The 18,069-nt window shown below is 43.4% G+C and overlaps 2 long non-coding RNA genes across 3 annotated transcripts; both read left to right on the top strand.

The window, feature by feature from the left end:
* The first annotated feature begins 7,244 nt into the window (after positions 1 to 7,244).
* On the top strand, positions 7,245 to 10,195 carry LOC116354048 (uncharacterized). Of its 2 annotated transcripts, none has more exons than XR_004203492.1 (3): positions 7,245 to 7,437; positions 7,745 to 7,968; positions 9,882 to 10,195. It is a non-coding gene; the product is annotated as an uncharacterized LOC116354048 (long non-coding RNA). The 2 variants fall into 2 exon arrangements; XR_004203491.1 differs by having other exon boundaries at positions 7,245 to 7,621.
* An 82-nt stretch (positions 10,196 to 10,277) lies between these two features.
* Positions 10,278 to 13,008, top strand: LOC116353926 (uncharacterized). The gene is made up of 2 exons (XR_004203330.1): positions 10,278 to 11,520; positions 12,017 to 13,008. It is a non-coding gene; the product is annotated as an uncharacterized LOC116353926 (long non-coding RNA).
* The last annotated feature ends 5,061 nt before the right edge of the window (positions 13,009 to 18,069 follow it).

Raw genomic sequence — 18,069 nt, 5'->3', positions numbered from 1 at the left:
GTTCACACACATACACCATGGTAGCCAGGCAGCCAGCATTCTATGACCTGTCACATGGAAACATCCAACCATTGTTCTACACACAGACAGTCTGGCAGAGCGAGGGAGGGAGGAAGGGAGAGAGGGAGGCAGAGAGGGAGACAGGGAGGGAAGGAGGGAGGCAGAGAGGGAGGGAGAGAGGGAGGGAGGGAGGCATAGAGGGAGAGAGGGTGTGTGAGTTCACCTACTGCAAACAGTCTGCTCTTTGTCCACAAATATCATCCATTATGGAGTGAGAGAAACAGTAGAGATAGAGATACATATTAATGGGTGTAAACACTAGTTAGTGTGGATGTAGGGACTAGTTAGTTTCAATGTAGGGACTAGTTAGTGGTGGTGTAGGGACTAGTTAGTGTGGATGTAGGGACTTGTTAGTGTGGATGTAGGGACTAGTTAGTGTGGGTGTATGGACTAGTTAGTAGGGACTAGTTAGTGTGGGTGTAGGGACTAGTTCACGATGATATAGGGACTAGTTAGTGTGGGTGTTGGGACTAGTTAGTGTTGATATAGGGACTAGTTAGTGTTGATAAAGATAATAGTTAGTGTGGGTGTAGGGACTAGTTAGTGTGGGTGTAGGGACTAGTTTGCATTGATATAGGGACTAGTTAGTGTTGATAAAGAGACTCGGTAGTGTGGGTGTAGGGACTAGTTAGTGTGGGTGTAGGGACCAGTTATTGTGGGTGTAGGGACTAGTTAGTGTGTGTGTAGGGACTAGTTAGTGTTAATATAGGGACTAGTTAGTGTGGGTGTAGGGACTAGTTAGTGTGGGTGTAGGGACACGTTTGTGTTGATATAGGGACTAGTTAGTGTTGATAAAGAAACTAGGTAGTGTGGGTGTAGGGACTAGTTAGTGTGGGTGTAGTGACTAGTTATTGTGGGTGTAGGGACTAGTTAGTGTGTGTGTAGGGACTAGTTAGTGTTTATATAGAGACTAGTTAGTGTTTATATAGGGACTAGTTAGTGTGGGTGTAGGGACTAGTTAGTGTGGGTGTAGGGACTAGTTAGTGTGGGTGTAGGGACTAGTTTGTGTTGATATAGGGACTAGTTAGTGTTGATAAAGAAACTAGGTAGTGTGGGTGTAGGGACTAGTTAGTGTGGGTGTAGTGACTAGTTATTGTGGGTGTAGGGACTAGTTAGTGTGTGTGTAGGGACTAGTTAGTGTTTACATAGAGACTAGTTAGTGTTTATATAGGGACTAGTTCGTGTGGGTGTAGGGACTAGTTTGTGTGGGTGTAAGGACTAGTTAGTGTGGGTGTAGGGATTAGTTAGTGTGTGTGTAGGGACTAGTTAGTGTTTATATAGGGACTAGTTAGTGTTTATATAGGGACTAGTTAGTGTGTGTGTAGGGACTAGTTAGTGTGAGAAATATGGAGGGAGTGACAGATGCTGGAGGATCAAAGGTGTTAGAGAGAGAGGGGTTAGATAGGGCAGGGGTTAGAAGGTAGAGAGGGGTTGGACAGGGCAGGGGTTAGAGATAGAGATGGGTTGGACAGGGCAGGGGTTAGATATAGAGAGGGGTTGGACATGGCAGGGGTTAGAGAGAGAGAGGAGTTGGACAGGGCAGAGGTTAGAGAGAGAGAGAGGGGTTGGACAGGGCAGGGGTTAGAGATAGAGAGGGGTTGGACAAGGCAGGGGTTAGAGAGAGAGGGGTTGGACAGGGCAGGGGTTAGAGAGAGAGGGGTTGGACAGGGCAGAGGTTAGAGATAGAGAGGGGTTGGACAGGGCAGGGGTTAGAAATAGAGAGGGGTTGGACAGGGCAGGGGTTAGAGAGAGAGGGGTTGGACATATCCATATCCTGTCTCTCCATGTACAGCTTCATATCCTGTCTCTGATGATCCATGTACAGCTTCATATCCTGGCTCCATGTACAGCTTCATATCCTGTCTCTAATGTTCCATGTACAGCTTCATATCCTGTCTCTCCATGTACAGCTTCATATCCTGTCTCTGATGTTCCATGTACAGCTTCATATCCTGTCTCTAATGTTCCATGTACAGCTTCATATCCTGTCTCTAATGTTCCATGTACAGCTTCATATCCTGTCTCTAATGTTCCATGTACAGCTTCATATCCTGTCTCTAATGATCCATGTACAGCTTCATATCCTGTCTCTGCTGTTCCATGTACAGCTTCATATCCTGGCTCCATGTACAGCTTCATATCCTGTCTCTAATGTTCCATGTACAGCTTCATATCCTGTCTCTCCATGTACAGCTTCATATCCTGTCTATAATGTTCCATGTACAGCTTCATATCCTGGCTCCATGTACAGCTTCATATCCTGTCTCTGCTGTTCCATGTACAGCTTCATATCCTGTCTCTGCTGTTCCATGTACAGCTTCATATCCTGTCTCTCCATGTACAGCTTCATATCCTGTCTCTCCATGTACAGCTTCATATCCTGTCTCTGCTGTTCCATGTACAGCTTCATATCCTGTCTCTGATGGTCAATGTTGCATACCGACTGTGTAACTGAACAGACACCAACAATAGAACACAGACTGTAACTGAAGTATTGATCAGTAGAATCCTCCAACAATGTCAGGAAACAGCAACACTACACAGAGAACCGGTTCAGTCCAGTCTGGGTCTGATTGGTTTTTCAGGTCTTTGGAAATAACCCCACTGGGTGAGTTCAGAGAGATTTGGAGAGGGAGAAGGCCCCCTCTCTACGCCCTATATATTCATCCACCCCTCTCTCCCCTTCCTCTCCTCCTCCACCCCTCCAGCCTTCCACCCCTCCACTCCTTCCTCTGCCTCTCTCTCAATTCAATTCAATTTCAATTTAAGGGCTTTACTGGCATGGGAAACACATGTTTACATTGCCAAAGCAAGTAAAATAGATAAACAAAAGTGAAATAAACAATAAAAATTGACAGTAAACATTACACTCACTAAAGTTCCAAAAGAATAAAGACATTTCAAATGTCATAATATATATATATATATACAGGGTTGTAACGATGTGCAAATAGTTCAAGTACAAAAGGGAAAATAAATAAATATAAATATGGGTTGTATTTACAATGGTGTTTGTTCTTCACTGGTTGCCCTTTTCTTGTGGCAACAGGTCACAAATCTTGCTGCTGTGATGGCACACTGTGGTATTTCACCCTGTAGATATGGGAGTTTATCAAAATTGGGTTTGTCTTCAAATTCTTTGTGGATCTGTGCAATCTGAGAGAAATATGTGTCTCTAATATGGTCATACATTTGGCAGGAGGTTAGGAAGTGCAACTCAGTTTCCACCTCATTTTGTGGGCAGTGTGCACATAGCCTGTCTTCTCTTGAGAGCCAGGTCTGTCTACGGCGGCCTTTCTCAATAGCAAGGCTATGCTCACTGAGTCTGTACATAGTCAAAGCTTTCCTTACATTTCTGTCAGTCACAGTGGACAGGTATTCTGCCACTGTGTCCTCTCTGGTTAGGGCTTTTTTTGTTTGTTAATTCTCTCTCTCTCTCTGTCTCTCTCTCAATTAAATTCTAATTCAAGGGGCTTTATTGATATGGGAAACATATGTTTACGTTGCCAAAGCAATAATAATAAAGAATAAAGAATAAATTGAATAAAGACATTTCAAATGTCATATCAACATTTCCCAACTATATGCAAATCACCAGCGGTGACAGCTTGGGCGATGACCAATCATATCGAGTGGTTCCCATGACGAATTTGACACGATGGGACCCAACGCTGGAGACTTTCTTCAGCCAAGATGGCTGACAAATATACTATGATGGAAGCAAATGGAGGTAATTCATTAAGTGATGATGCCCAAGAAACTGGTGTTGGGAGGATATATTGGCATGTTGAGGGCCAGCAAACTTGTGCCAATATATCCTCCCAACACCGGCTTCGAGGGTATAATCCCTTTCATACAACGGGTTACCAACATATTCAAATAATGATTTAAATAATGATTTAAATATTTTCATTATAAAGTTTATTGTTATTAATTTATTCATACTATTTCAGCCTTCCACAAGATATAGTCACGACACAAATCTGGGGTTGCTACCCAAGGCGACTGGTTGCTCGTTCTATTGGTTCGGTTGTCAGAGACGTGACCCAGTCATTCAGTGTCTCTGGACGCGACCCAGTCAGTCTTTGTTCTGTATCTATGGACGAGACCCAGTCGGTCTTTGTTCTGTATCTATGGACACGACCCAGTCAGTCTTTGTTATGTATCTATGGACACGACCCAGTCGGTCTTTGTTCTGTATCTATGGACGAGACCCAGTCAGTCTTTGTTCTGTATCTATGGACGAGACCCAGTCGGTCTTTGTTCTGTATCTATGGACGCGACCCAGTCAGTCATTGTTCTGTATCTATGGACGCGACCCAGTCGGTCTTTGTTCTGTATCTATGGACGCGACCCAGTCGTTCGTTCTAAATGTTCCATTGTTATACTGGCTGTCAACGTTCTTATCTCCTGCTTGCTAGCTAGCTAACTACGGCTAATTCACAGTCACGTCAAACACTACAGACAGAACAACAACAGTAGTTGGCTAACACAGTCACGTCAAACACTACAGACAGAACAACAACAGTAGTTGGCTAACACAGTCACGGCCAACACTACAGACAGAACAACAACAGTAGTTGGCTAACACAGTCACGGCCAACACTACAGACAGAACAACAACAGTAGTTGGCTAAGACAGTCACGTCATACACTACAGACAGAACAACAACAGTAGTTGGCTAACACAGTCACGGCCAACACTACAGACAGAACAACAACAGTAGTTGGCTAACACAGTCACGGCCAACACTACAGACAGAACAACAACAGTAGTTAGCTAACACAGTCACGGCAAACACTACAGACAGAACAACAACAGTAGTTGGCTAACACAGTCACGGCCAACACTACAGACAGAACAACAACAGTAGTTGGCTAAGACAGTCACGTCATACACTACAGACAGAACAACAACAGTAGTTGGCTAACACAGTCACGGCCAACACTACAGACAGAACAACAACAGTAGTTGTATTTGCATTTATTTCAGCTGTTTTCTAGTGACATTTATTGGGATACATCCATAACAATGAGCTAACGAGGAGCGATTTCTCCTGGCATAGATAATGTGTTCTCTCATCAGGACACTGTTGTTCAGAGGAGCTAGCCAACATCACAGCTAACACAGTCACTTCACACTGAAGCTGGAAAGGCTGAAAACTAGCTGCACTTCATTTAGTTTTACCTTTTTTCAATTTACATTTCCTTGTATATATTCATAAAAATGATGCAAGCTGAGAAACGCTACCTGCCTGTCTCTCATCCCGACTCGTTCATTACTATGGGACAGCTGGAGATCGAATTTGAAAATTGAAACAATGTTGCAAATGTCGGAGAGACAGACAGCAAGGTTTATACAAATTTCCGCTGTTGAAAACGAAATGTTACTCTTAAAGAAATGTGAGATAATGCTTTTCCTTCACTCTGCAGTCCGACTCATCCCAAACCATCTCGATTGGTTTGAGGTCAGGTGATTGTGGAGGCCAGGTCATCTGATGTAGTACTGCATCACTCTCCTTCTTGGTCAAATAGCCCTTACCCAGCGTGGAGGTGTGTTGGGTCATTGACCTGTTGAAAAACAAATGGTTGTCCCACTAAGCGCAAACCAGATGTGATGGTGTATCGCTGTAGAATGCTGTGGTAGTCATGCTGGTTAAGTGTGCCTTGAATTCTAAATTAATCACAGACAGTGTCACCAGCAAAGCACCCCCACACCATCACACCTCCTCCTCCATGCTTCACCGTGGGAACCACACATGCGGAGATCATCCGTTCACCTACTCTGCATCTCACAAAGACATGGCGGTTAGAACCAAAAATCTCCAATTTGGACTCATTGGACCAAAGGACAGATTTCCACCGGTCTAATGTCCATTACTCGTGTTTCTTGGTCCAAGCAAGTCTCTTCTTCTTATTGGTGTCCTTTAGTAGTGGTTTCTTTGCAGCAATTCGACCACGAAGGCCTGATTCACACAGTCTCCTCTGAACAGTTGATGTTGAGATGTGTCTGTTACTTAAACTCTGTGAAGCATTTATTTGGGCTGCAATTTCTGAGGCTGGTAACTCTAAGGAACTTATCCTCTGCAGCAGAGGGAACTCTTGGTCTTCAATTCCCTGTGGCTGTCCTCATGAGAGCCAGTTTCATCATAACGCTTGACGGTTTTTGCGACTGCACTTGAAGAAACTTTCAAAGTTGTAGTTTTCCGGATTGATTGACCTTCATGTCTTAAGGTATTGATGGACTGTTGTTTCTCTTTGCTTATTTGATCTGTTCTTGACATAAATTGGACTTGGTCTTTTACCAAATAGGGCTATGTTCTGTATACCACCCCTACCTTGTCACAACACAACTGACTGGCTCAAATGCATTAAGAAGGAATGAAATTCCACCAACAAACTTTTAAGAAAGGCACACCTGTTAATTGAAATGCATTCCAGGTGACTACCTCATGAAGCTGGTTGAGAGAAAGCCAAGAGTGTACAAAGCTGTCATCAAAACAAAGGGTGGCTACTTTGAAGAATTTCAAATATAAAATATATTTTCATTTGTTGAACACGTGTTATTTCATAGTGTTGAGGTCTTCACTATTATTCTATAATGTAGAAAGTGCTGTTACTGTGAAGTGGAAACGTCTAGGAGCAACAACGGCTCAGCCGCAAAGTGGTAGGCCACACAAGCTGTCACGACTTCCGCCGAAGGTTTGCTCTCCTGCCCGTTCGGGCGGTGCTCGGCGTTAGTCGTCACCGTCCTACTAGCCACTACCGATCCCTTTTCGTGTATCTGTTGGTTTTGTCTGATTGGTTTCACCTGTGTGTTGTTTAGTTAATTAGTGTCTGTGTATAATGTAGGTTGTCCCACCCTTGTTTTGTGCGGGATTGTTTATTTTGTCATTCATTCACTGAGTTTCAAACTGCCTCTGGAAGCAACTTTCAACACAATAACTGTTTGTCGGGAGCTTCATGACGCTGCTTGAGAGAATGCCAAGAGTGTGCAAAATATATTTTGATTTGTTTAACACTTTTTGGGTTACTACATGATTCCATGTTTGTTATTAAATAGTTTTGATGTCTTCACTGTTATTCTACAATGTAGAAAATAGTAAAAATAAAGAAAAACCCTTGAATGAGTAGGTGTTTTAAAACGTTTGACCGGAGGTGCACATGCTGCCAGCACAACCCAAGTGAGCCACTCTGAGCGGTGGGATCCGCACCGACAGAGAGCGCGAATAGACACACACCTGTTGCAAACTCAACGGAGTCTGACTATTTTTTTTACGCAAAACATTTTTGAGCTACATTATCAAAAACCTTTCGAGATGTTTTGTTAATTTTGGGCAGAATGTTGGTTTCTGCCTTCCCGTGCTCTGTTCGAAGGTGCTTAACTATTTGCTTAACTAACTAAATAGCAGTTTTTTTTAGTTAACATATAAATAACGACGATATAATAATGATCTGGATAGAGTAGACAGACTACTTTTCACAACAGTGACATGTAGCCCACAGCAGGAAAGGAAAACTGCCTTTTTATATTTCGGAAAAACCTCTTCAAAATGAAAACGTGAGACTTTAACGTCTTTTAAGAGCCCGGTCGTTAGGTTATCCTTCATTCGGAGGATAGGTTAAAGTTTTCATTTTAATTGAAGGTGAACTTGACAAAGTATCGACACTGTCTTTTCTACAGGGGGAAAAAAACAAACAAATCGTCCCGACGATGATTAAGGACACCGAGATAGATATGAAGGCTGTCGTGTTGAACGAGTTAGACCAGGGAGAACTACGGATGACCGGCGACGGACCGGGGGCTGAGAGGAACCGGTCGAGCGTGAAGCTGGAGGTCCTAAATGAGGCTGTCAAGTTTACCGGGCTGTCGAAGGAAGAGCTCATGAAAGTTGCTGGCACACCAGAGTAAGTTAATTAAGAGATCGTTGTTGTTGGTTTATACTTAAAAAAAAAAACTATTGCTAGCTAAATTAAACGTAAAGTTGCTATGAATCAATTTGAATTACCGAATCTACAATGTAACCATGTAGCAAAAAAATAAACTTCCCTTTTTCATGAACATGTCTTTCAAAGATAATTCGTCAAAATCCAAATAAGTTCACAGATCTTCATTGTAAAGGGTTTAAACACGGTTTCCCCATGCTTGTGATGAACCATAAACAATGAATGAACATGCACCTGTGGAACGGTCGTTAAAACACTAACAGCTTACAGACGGTAGGCAATTAAGGTCACAGTTATGAAAACGTAGGACACTAAAGAGGCCTTTCTACTGACTCTGAAAAACACCAAAAGGAAGATGCCCATGGTCCCTGCTTATCTGCGTGAATGTGCCTTAGGCATGCTGCAAGGAGGCATGAGGACTGCAGATGTGGCCAGGTCAATAAATTGCAATGTTCGTACTGTGAGACGCCTAAGACAGCGCTACAGGGCGGACAGCTGATCGTCCTCGCAGTGGCAGACCACGTGCAACAACACCTGTACAAGATTGGTACATCCGAACATCACACCTGCGTAAAGAAGTTTCATATTACATTCATGTCAGCCGAGTCAGCAGGCTGTTAAAACCTCGAGTTGACGAGGTGAAGAATCTGTCTGTACCTCTGAACAAGACACTGAACTCTAATTACTACTGTACGTCGCTCTGAACAAGACACTGAACTCTAATTACTACTGTACGTCGCTCTGAACAAGACACTGAACTCTAATTACTACTGTACGTCGCTCTGAACAAGACACTGAACTCTAATTACTACTGTACGTCGCTCTGAACAAGACACTGAACTCTAATTACTACTGTACGTCGCTCTGAACAAGACACTGAACTCTAATTACTACTGTACGTCGCTCTGAACAAGACACTGAACTCTAATTACTACTGTACGTCGCTCTGAACAAGACACTGAACTCTAATTACTACTGTACGTCGCTCTGAACAAGACACTGAACTCTAATTACTACTGTACGTCGCTCTGGATATGACCTTCTGTCAAATTACAAAAATGTAAATGTCAACAAATTTCAGTTTTTTGTAAATTGATTGTATAACACAAGGTTCCCATTTTCTGTGTCTCAGTTTTCACGTGCTGTTTTGGCAGAAAACTGGTTTCAGACCCAGGGACACATCTTCCCTTTCCCTGTTAAAACACCTGACTGTTTTTGGTTTCAGACCCAGGGACACATCTTCCCCTCTTCTGTTAAAACACCTGACTGGTTTTGATTTCAGACCCAGGGACACATCTTCCCCTTTCCTGTTAAAACACCACAACTGGTTTTGATTTCACATGCTCGCTCTGAGTCAGTTCCTGCTCACTGAAGCACACTACCTCCTCTTTTCTATCTCTCTTATCACCTCTACGCGCTGACCTCTGACCCTTTCTTTTTTCTCCTTTACTGCCCTTTTCCACTGTCTCCTTCCCCCCCATCCTATCGCCTTTTCACCCTCTCTGTGTCTCTCTCTCTGTGTGTCTCTCTCTGTGTGTCTCTCTCTCTCTGTGTGTCTCTCTCTCTGTGTGTCTCTCTCTCTGTGTGTCTCTCTCTCTGTGTGTCTCTCTCTCTGTGTGTCTCTCTCTCTGTGTGTCTCTCTCTCTGTGTGTCTCTCTCTCTGTGTGTCTCTCTCTCTGTGTGTCTCTCTCTCTGTGTGTCTCTCTCTCTGTGTCTCTCTCTCTCTCTGTTTTATACGAATACCCTTTATTATCTCTTCTCTCACTCTGTGTGACTGTCTGTTAACAACCATCTCTGTCATGTTCTACTCTAATGGCTGAGGCAACTCCTGTATGTGAAATTTGTCTTAATACAATTCTTAATTAATTCTCCAGTCTGCTGCTAAACACAGGCTGGGTATGGGTGTAGATGGCGTGCAGGTGTCCGGCCTCGCTGCTGCCAGCTCCTCTCCTGATTGGTCCAAGGTCCAGGGCGTCCTCCAGGACAACAGTACAGAACATGATGTGAAGAAGAGGTGACTGGAGGTCAAACACGGAGAAGTTGCAGCGAGTGTATAAAGGCTCTTTCAAACCAGACAAACGAATACGGAAAAAAATACTCACACACACACACTCACACACTCACACACACTCACACACACTCACACACTCACACACTCACACACACACACACTCTCACACACACACACACACACTCACACTCACACTCTCACACACACACACTCACACTCACACACTCTCAGACTCACACACTCACATTCACACACACACACACTCACTCACACACTCACACTCACACACTCACTCACACTCACACACTTACACTCACACTCACACACACACTCACACACACACACTCACACACAGAGAAGTTGCAGCGAGTGTATAAAGGCTCTTTCAAACCAGACAAACGAATACGGAAAAAAATACTCACACACACTCACACTCACTCACTCACACTCACTCACTCACACTCACACACTCTCTCTCACACACACACACACACACACACACACACACACACACACACACACACACACACACACACACACACTCACACGCGCACAGACACTGAGAGTAGGTAGCTGCAATGCTTACTGCTGTGTCTGAATAGTCTATAATAAGTACTTTTCCTCTCCAACTGTTCTGATGGTCAGAACCAACTTTAATGCCTGGGTCGTGGCTCAGTTGACACGTTGTTTTGATCAGTGTGGTCAGAACCAACTTTAATGCCTGGGTCGTGGCTCAGTTGACACGTTGTTTTGATCAGTGTGGTCAGAAGCTAGACGGCTTTAGTTGGATCAGAGCTCAATGCAGACTGGGGAACCAGGGAAAGGGGGAAATGCATGGTCTGTCTTGTCTGGAGACTTTCTGCCACCTGGTGGTGAAATGGAGACCCTGCAGTGGCACGGTAACAGAGTAGTGCCCTCCCTTGGCTATAAGGGAGTACTGTGGTTGTGGTTGTCGGTCTGTGTTCATGAAGAGTCTCCCTTGGCTATTCAGGAGTACTGTGGTAGTCGGTCTGTGTTCATGTTGTGATACAGCCTGGAATCGAACCAGGGTCCGTAGTGACTCCTCTAGCACTGAGATGCTAGACCGCTGCGCCACTCGGGAGCCCGTTATAGAGGACTGTTGGTCTCGTGTACTTCAATCAACATGTAATCCGACAAAATGCAGATTAGGATCCAAACCCTCCAACAGACAATGTTCTTGGATCTCTCTTCTGTTCAGGCCCAGAAGACTTGTTCGTGGTTTAAGACCCTCTCTGCCTTGAGGGGTGAAGAACGTTCCCTCCTTCACGGGGACAACTTCCCTCCTCTTCATCCCTGGCTTTCTCGTGTCTGTGGGACCAGAGTGAGAGATTCGTGACGGCGGTCAACTGGGGCTCCACCCCTGCCACCCTATACCTGGCCCTCAACCACTCTATACCTGGCCCTCAACCACTCTATACCTGGCCCTCAACCACTCTATACCTGGCCCTCAACCACTCTATACCTGGCCCTCAACCACCCAGGTATTTGGATTTGTTTTGAATATCAACTCGTTTGATTGGTCACATACACATGTGTAGCAGATGTTAATGCGAGCGTAGTGAAACGCTGCGTAGTTTCCTAAGGACTCGAAACGCTGCGTAGTTTCCTAAGGACTCAAAACGCTGCGTAGTTTCCTAAGGACTCGAAACGCTGCGTAGTTTCCTAAGGACTCGAAACGTCGGCGTAGTTTCCTAAGGACTCGAAACGTCGGCGTAGTTTCCTAAGGACTCGAAACGTCGGCGTCGTTTCCTAAGGACTCGAAACGTCGGCGTAGTTTCCTAAGGACTCGAAACGCTGCGTAGTTTCCTAAGGACTCGAAACGCCGGCGCCATCTTGTTATTTCAACATATTTGTCTTTTCCAAATGAGACGTGTGTCTGTATATCATGAAAATCAATCAAATCTCACAGAACAAAAAGAAACATGATTAAAAACCTTCATCAAGCTTCACTGACAGGATTTCTCCTCCTCTTCCCAGACCTGGGTCTTCCACAGCAGGCTAAAGTCAAGCTGAGTACAGACCCTGAAACCCTGACCGCAGACATCTCTGTCTCGCTGGATAAACTGCTGCTGTCCTGTTGACCTTCCTCTTTGTTTAGGAGGAGGCTGAAACAGAGGCCAGACTACAACAGGCCAGAGTAAGATACTGATTAACACAACTTTTACACAGTGAGCAGAGGGACAATGCAGTAAAGATGTTTTACACCACAGAGAACTAGCAAAAGGGAATGTACGGTGTGAGTTTTAGCTGGTGGTGAACAAATATGATAATATGTTAGGCCAGGGTTGAGGGTAAGATCTGATATGTTAGGCCAGGGTTGAGGGTAAGATCTGATCGGTTAGGCCAGGGTTGAGGGTAAGATCTGATCGGTTAGGCCAGGGTTGAGGGTAAGATCTGATCGGTTAGGCCAGGGTTGAGGGTAAGATCTGATCGGTTAGGCCAGGGTTGAGGGTAAGATCTGATCGGTTAGGCCAGGGTTGAGGGTAAGATCTGATCGGTTAGGCCAGGGTTGAGGGTAAGATCTGATCGGTTGTTTTTGTTTAGATTCACTTTTAAAATTATATATATATATTTTTTTACCTCAGTTATTTATGAAATGTTGAACTGTTGGAGTTTGAATTTGAATATGTAAACAGTGTTGATTTTTGAATCCGTGTTCCGGTGAATAGTGCTGTTTTCGTGTCGGAGAAAGCAGGGCGCTTCTGCTTGAAGTTGTTCTGACTGAAAGTTGAACCGAGTAATTTTGCCTGTTGACAGACATCGACTCTGTCTCTGTCTCTTATCCTACACAGAATAAAGTGTGTGATTCATATGTGTATGCCTTCGTCTTACGCTCTGTGTGAGAGACGTTGGCCTAACGCCACACGCTTACCGTTAACCCTTGTTGGCACAGGAGCTTTACAGGTGTGATTAAGTATGTCAGAAAGAGAAGGGATCTCAAGACGGTATCTTATGACCTTATTAAACCTCCCCCTCGATACAGGTGACTACCCACAGCCAAGATGTTTCTTATTTACTGCTATAAGGATTTGACTGTTCAACCTGCTGCTGTGGTGTAAAGTACTTATTTAAAAACTTGTATTTTGTGTATATCTGTGTACTTTTCTATTTTTGACTACTTTTACTCCTGAAGAGAACAAGGTATTTTTTATTTTTTTACTCCGTACATTTTCCCTGACACCTAAAAGTACTAATTTCGAGTGTGCTCCTGGACAGAAATATAAAAATGAGAAAAAGATAATAAGGAATGAAGTTATTTATACTTAAAAAAAAACATTTCATAGTTGAGTAAAAGTATTTAGTTTTATTGACATTTACTTAAGTAGTATAAAGTAATATTTACTGTGTGACTCACTTTTATTTCATTCATTTTTTTCTAGTCCGGTATCTTTACTTTGACTCAGGTATGACAATTAGGTACTTCTCCCCCCCCCCCCCCCCCCCCCACCCTCTGGTCTCCTGTGCGCTCTGAAGTCGTATGTTTTAGATGCGGTAGTGTGTGTTCAGTGCTGGTATATGTAGAGATGAGAACTTTCACAAAACCACACGTAGGTAAAGGTTGATGTAACGATGGTGAAACAACGAGCGAGAGAAGTACTGATACGTGTGTGCACACGTCACTACAGACCCTGGTTCGATTCCAGGCTGTGTCACAAACCGGCCGTGATTGGGAGTCCCAAAGGGCCAATTGGCCCGGCGTCGCCAGGGTAGGCCGTCATTGTAAATAAGAATTTTGTTCTTAACTGATGTGTGTGTGTGTGTGTGTGTGTGTGTGTGTGTGTGTGTGTGACTACTCGTCTATGCCACAAATTATTTTGTAATGGCCGCACACATCTTTAACCAGATTTTTTTTTTCATTGTACACCTGTAGAAACCGTGCTACATTGATACTGATTACGGTGTTGTTGAGTTTGGAGCAAGAAGTGTGCATTTCACTGTACGAGTGTAGTACTACCACGTCACACTACTTGATACAAATGTGCTTTTACTTGCAGTAGTAGTGTGTGTGTGTGTGTGTGTGTGTGTGTGTGTGTGTTCAGTCACGTAGATGCAGTCGTGTGTGTGTTCAGTCACGTAGATGCAGTCGTGTGTGTGTTCAGTCACAGAGATGCAGTCGTGTGTGTGTGTTCAGTCACAGAGATGCAGTCGTGTGTGTGTGTGTGTTCAGTCACAGAGATGCAGTCGTGTGTGTGTGTGTGTTCAGTCACAGAGATGCAGTCGTGTGTGTGTGTGTGTGTGTGTGTTCAGTCACAGAGATGCAGTCGTGTGTGTGTGTGTGTGTGTGTGTGTGTGTGTTCTGGCAGATGTAATGCTTTGTGTGTAAGAAATTTCCCAAAGCCACACTTAGACAAAGGTTTATGTTACCGTCGACAACCCCAATTTACCACGGTTACCAGGTTACCCCCTAAATTCCCTCACATCCAATCTATTCATTATTTTCATTATCATGTACATGTATTAACGATTCATTTCAATAAGTTGATTGGTTAAAAAAAAAAAATCTTTATCATAATGATGATGCTGTGAGGTCGGTGAATTATTTTTAAATTTTAAATTCTAACTCAACCTCTGTCTGGCGATGAAGCTTTATGAAATGATCTCAACAGAAATACACCCGCCAACAAATCTTTTCTTTGAAAGACCTCAATTAAAAGTTAAGAATTATTATTAGCTATTACATTGGCCTATGTATATTTTTGGCATCTTTACATTAGTCTTTACAGGTTAAGTTAATCTTACAATGTATGTATTGAAATCCACTGTTGGGGAAGATACTCTGAAATCATATTTTACCAAGCTACCAATTTTACTGTTAGGGAAGATACTCTGAAATCATATTTTAACAACTCAAAGAAGTTTTAGGCGACACTAAAGCAACCATTAAGAAAAATCTAGAATTGACAAAACTTCAGTTACTTTTCTGAAAAAGTAATTCACTACATCCAAGCTAGTTTGTGAAATGTCCTAGAATACAAATTACTAAAAAAATTGATTTGGTGTTAACAGGATGTATCCTATTAAAAACAGAAAACTATGTTTCACATGAGAATTAGGTCTGATGCTGAAAAATACATTTGATTTCACCCAGATCTTTTTTTTAGTAATAATAATCAAATGTATGTGTTCCAGCAGTTGGCAAAACAAGTGCTACAACTGAAAATACGAGATCTGAATTCAACTACCACCAAGCTACTGCAAAATGTAGTTAAATTACAAGTTGAACTATATGTACTGTAGTTCGCTAGTCCTTCACTGGTCCTACAGACCCAGGTAGACCAGATCCACCCTGGATGATGACAGCCCCAGGTAGACCAGATCCACCCTGGATGATGACAGCCCCAGGTAGACCAGATCCACCCTGGATGATGACAGCCCCAGGTAGACCAGATCCACCCTGGATGATGACAGCCCCAGGTAGACCAGATCCACCCTGGATGATGACAGCCCCAGGTAGACCAGATCCACCCTGGATGATGACAGCCCCAGGTAGACCAGATCCACCCTGGATGATGAGAGCCCCAGGTAGACCAGATCCACCCTGGATGATAAGAGCCCCAGGTAGACCAGATCCAGGTAGACCAGATCCACCCTGGATGATGACAGCCCCAGGTAGACCAGATCCACCCTGGATGATAAGAGCCCCAGGTACACCAGATCCACCCAGCCCCAGGTAGACCAGATCCACCCTGGATGATGAGAGCCCCAGGTAGACCAGATCCACCCTGGATGATGACAGCCCCAGGTAGACCAGATCCACCCTGGATGATGAGAGCCCCAGGTAGACCAGATCCACCCTGGATGATAAGAGCCCCAGGTAGACCAGATCCAGGTAGACCAGATCCACCCTGGATGATGACAGCCCCAGGTAGGACTAGTTAAATTACAAGTTGAACTACATGTACTGTAGTTCGCTACTCCTCAATACGGTTCCAACTCAATAGTCTTTAGATTTTTACAAAACTGCTCTGGAAATCAGCCTAAAATGTACAAAATGGCCGTCTCTGTGTCTCTTTCAGTGAAGGTGATCTGGGTGACTGTCTGCTGTCTTCTTAGGCCCTTGTCAAAAACACTAGAGCAAGGCGTCTGCAATGCCAAGGGACGCGGGTTTGATGTATGTACCACAGGAGGCTGCTGAGGGGAGGACATAGTAATGACCGAAACGGAACAATGGAATGGCATCAAACGCCATGGAATCCATGTGTTTGATGTATTCCATACTATTCCACTCCAGTCTTTACCACGAGCCCGTTTTCCCCCATTAAGCAGCCACCAACCTGTGGTATTCACACATAACAAGTCGGGATAAAGGTGTCAGCTAAAAGCCATGTACTCTAAACTTTAAAATCATTTACATATCAACTTTAAAAGATGCAGAAATCTCTCCTCCATTTCCTGGTTGCTAAAATTCTAATATTTCAGTTTATGTGACAAAATAAAGCAAGTAGAGTGTAGAGTAGTGTAGTACAGTGTAGTGTAGTACAGTGTAGTAGAGTGTAGAGTAGTAGAGTGTAGTGTAGTACAGTGTAGTGTAGTACAGTGTAGTGTAGTACAGTGTAGTGTAGTAGAGTGTAGTACAGTGTAGTGTAGTGTAGTAGAGTGTAGAGGTGTAGAGTAGTAGTGTAGTAGAGTGTAGTACAGTGTAGTGTAGAGTAGTAGAGTGTAGAGTAGTAGAGTGTAGAGTAGTAGAGTGTAGAGTAGTAGAGTGTAGAGTAGTAGAGTGTAGAGTAGTAGAGTGTAGAGTAGTAGAGTGTAGAGTAGTAGAGTGTAGAGTAGTAGAGTGTAGAGTAGTAGAGTGTAGAGTAGTAGAGTGTAGAGTAGTAGAGTGTAGAGTAGTAGAGTGTAGAGTAGTAGAGTGTAGAGTAGTAGAGTGTAGAGTAGTAGAGTGTAGAGTAGTAGAGTGTAGTACAGTGTAGTACAGTGTAGTAGAGTGTAGTACAGTGTAGTGTAGTACAGTGTAGTGTAGTAGAGTGTAGTGTAGTGTAGTACAGTGTAGTGTAGTGTAGTAGAGTGTAGTGTAGTAGAGTGTAGAGGTGTAGAGTAGTAGAGTGTAGTAGAGTGTAGAGTAGTACAGTGTAGAGTAGTGTAGTAGAGTGTAGAGTAGTAGAGTGTAGAGTAGTAGAGTAGTAGAGTGTAGAGTAGTAGAGTGTAGAGTAGTAGAGTGTAGAGTAGTAGAGTGTAGAGTAGTAGAGTGTAGAGTAGTAGAGTGTAGAGTAGTAGAGTGTAGAGTAGTAGAGTGTAGAGTAGTAGAGTGTAGAGTAGTAGAGTGTAGTGTAGTAGAGTGTAGTACAGTGTAGTGTAGTACAGTGTAGTGTAGTAGAGTGTAGTACAGTGTAGTGTAGTGTAGTACAGTGTAGTGTAGTGTAGTAGAGTGTAGAGTAGTAGAGTGTAGTAGAGTGTAGAGTAGTACAGTGTAGAGTAGTGTAGAGTAGTAGAGTGTAGAGTAGTAGAGTGTAGAGTAGTAGAGTGTAGAGTATTAGAGTGTAGAGTAGTAGAGTAGTAGAGTGTAGAGTAGTAGAGTGTAGAGTAGTAGAGTGTAGAGTAGTAGAGTGTAGTACAGTGTAGTACAGTGTAGTGTAGTACAGTGTAGTGTAGTAGAGTGTAGTACAGTGTAGTGTAGTACAGTGTAGTGTAGTGTAGTAGAGTGTAGTGTAGTAGAGTGTAGAGGTGTAGTGTAGTAGAGTGTAGAGTAGTACAGTGTAGTGTAGTACAGTGTAGTAGAGTGTAGAGTAGTAGAGTGTAGAGTAGTAGAGTGTAGAGTAGTAGAGTGTAGAGTAGTAGAGTGTAGTGTAGTAGAGTGTAGTACAGTGTAGTGTAGTACAGTGTAGTGTAGTAGAGTGTAGTACAGTGTAGTGTAGTGTAGTACAGTGTAGTGTAGTGTAGTAGAGTGTAGAGTAGTAGAGTGTAGTAGAGTGTAGAGTAGTACAGTGTAGAGTAGTGTAGTGTAGTAGAGTGTAGAGTAGTAGAGTGTAGAGTAGTAGAGTGTAGAGTAGTAGAGTGTAGAGTAGTAGAGTGTAGAGTAGTAGAGTGTA

The sequence above is a fragment of the Oncorhynchus kisutch genome, linkage group LG16 (genome assembly GCF_002021735.2).
Source record: "Oncorhynchus kisutch isolate 150728-3 linkage group LG16, Okis_V2, whole genome shotgun sequence".
NCBI classification, from domain to species: Eukaryota; Metazoa; Chordata; class Actinopteri; order Salmoniformes; family Salmonidae; genus Oncorhynchus; species Oncorhynchus kisutch.
Note: the sequence above shows the minus strand (reverse complement) of the source record. Positions and strands in the feature narration are given on the sequence as shown.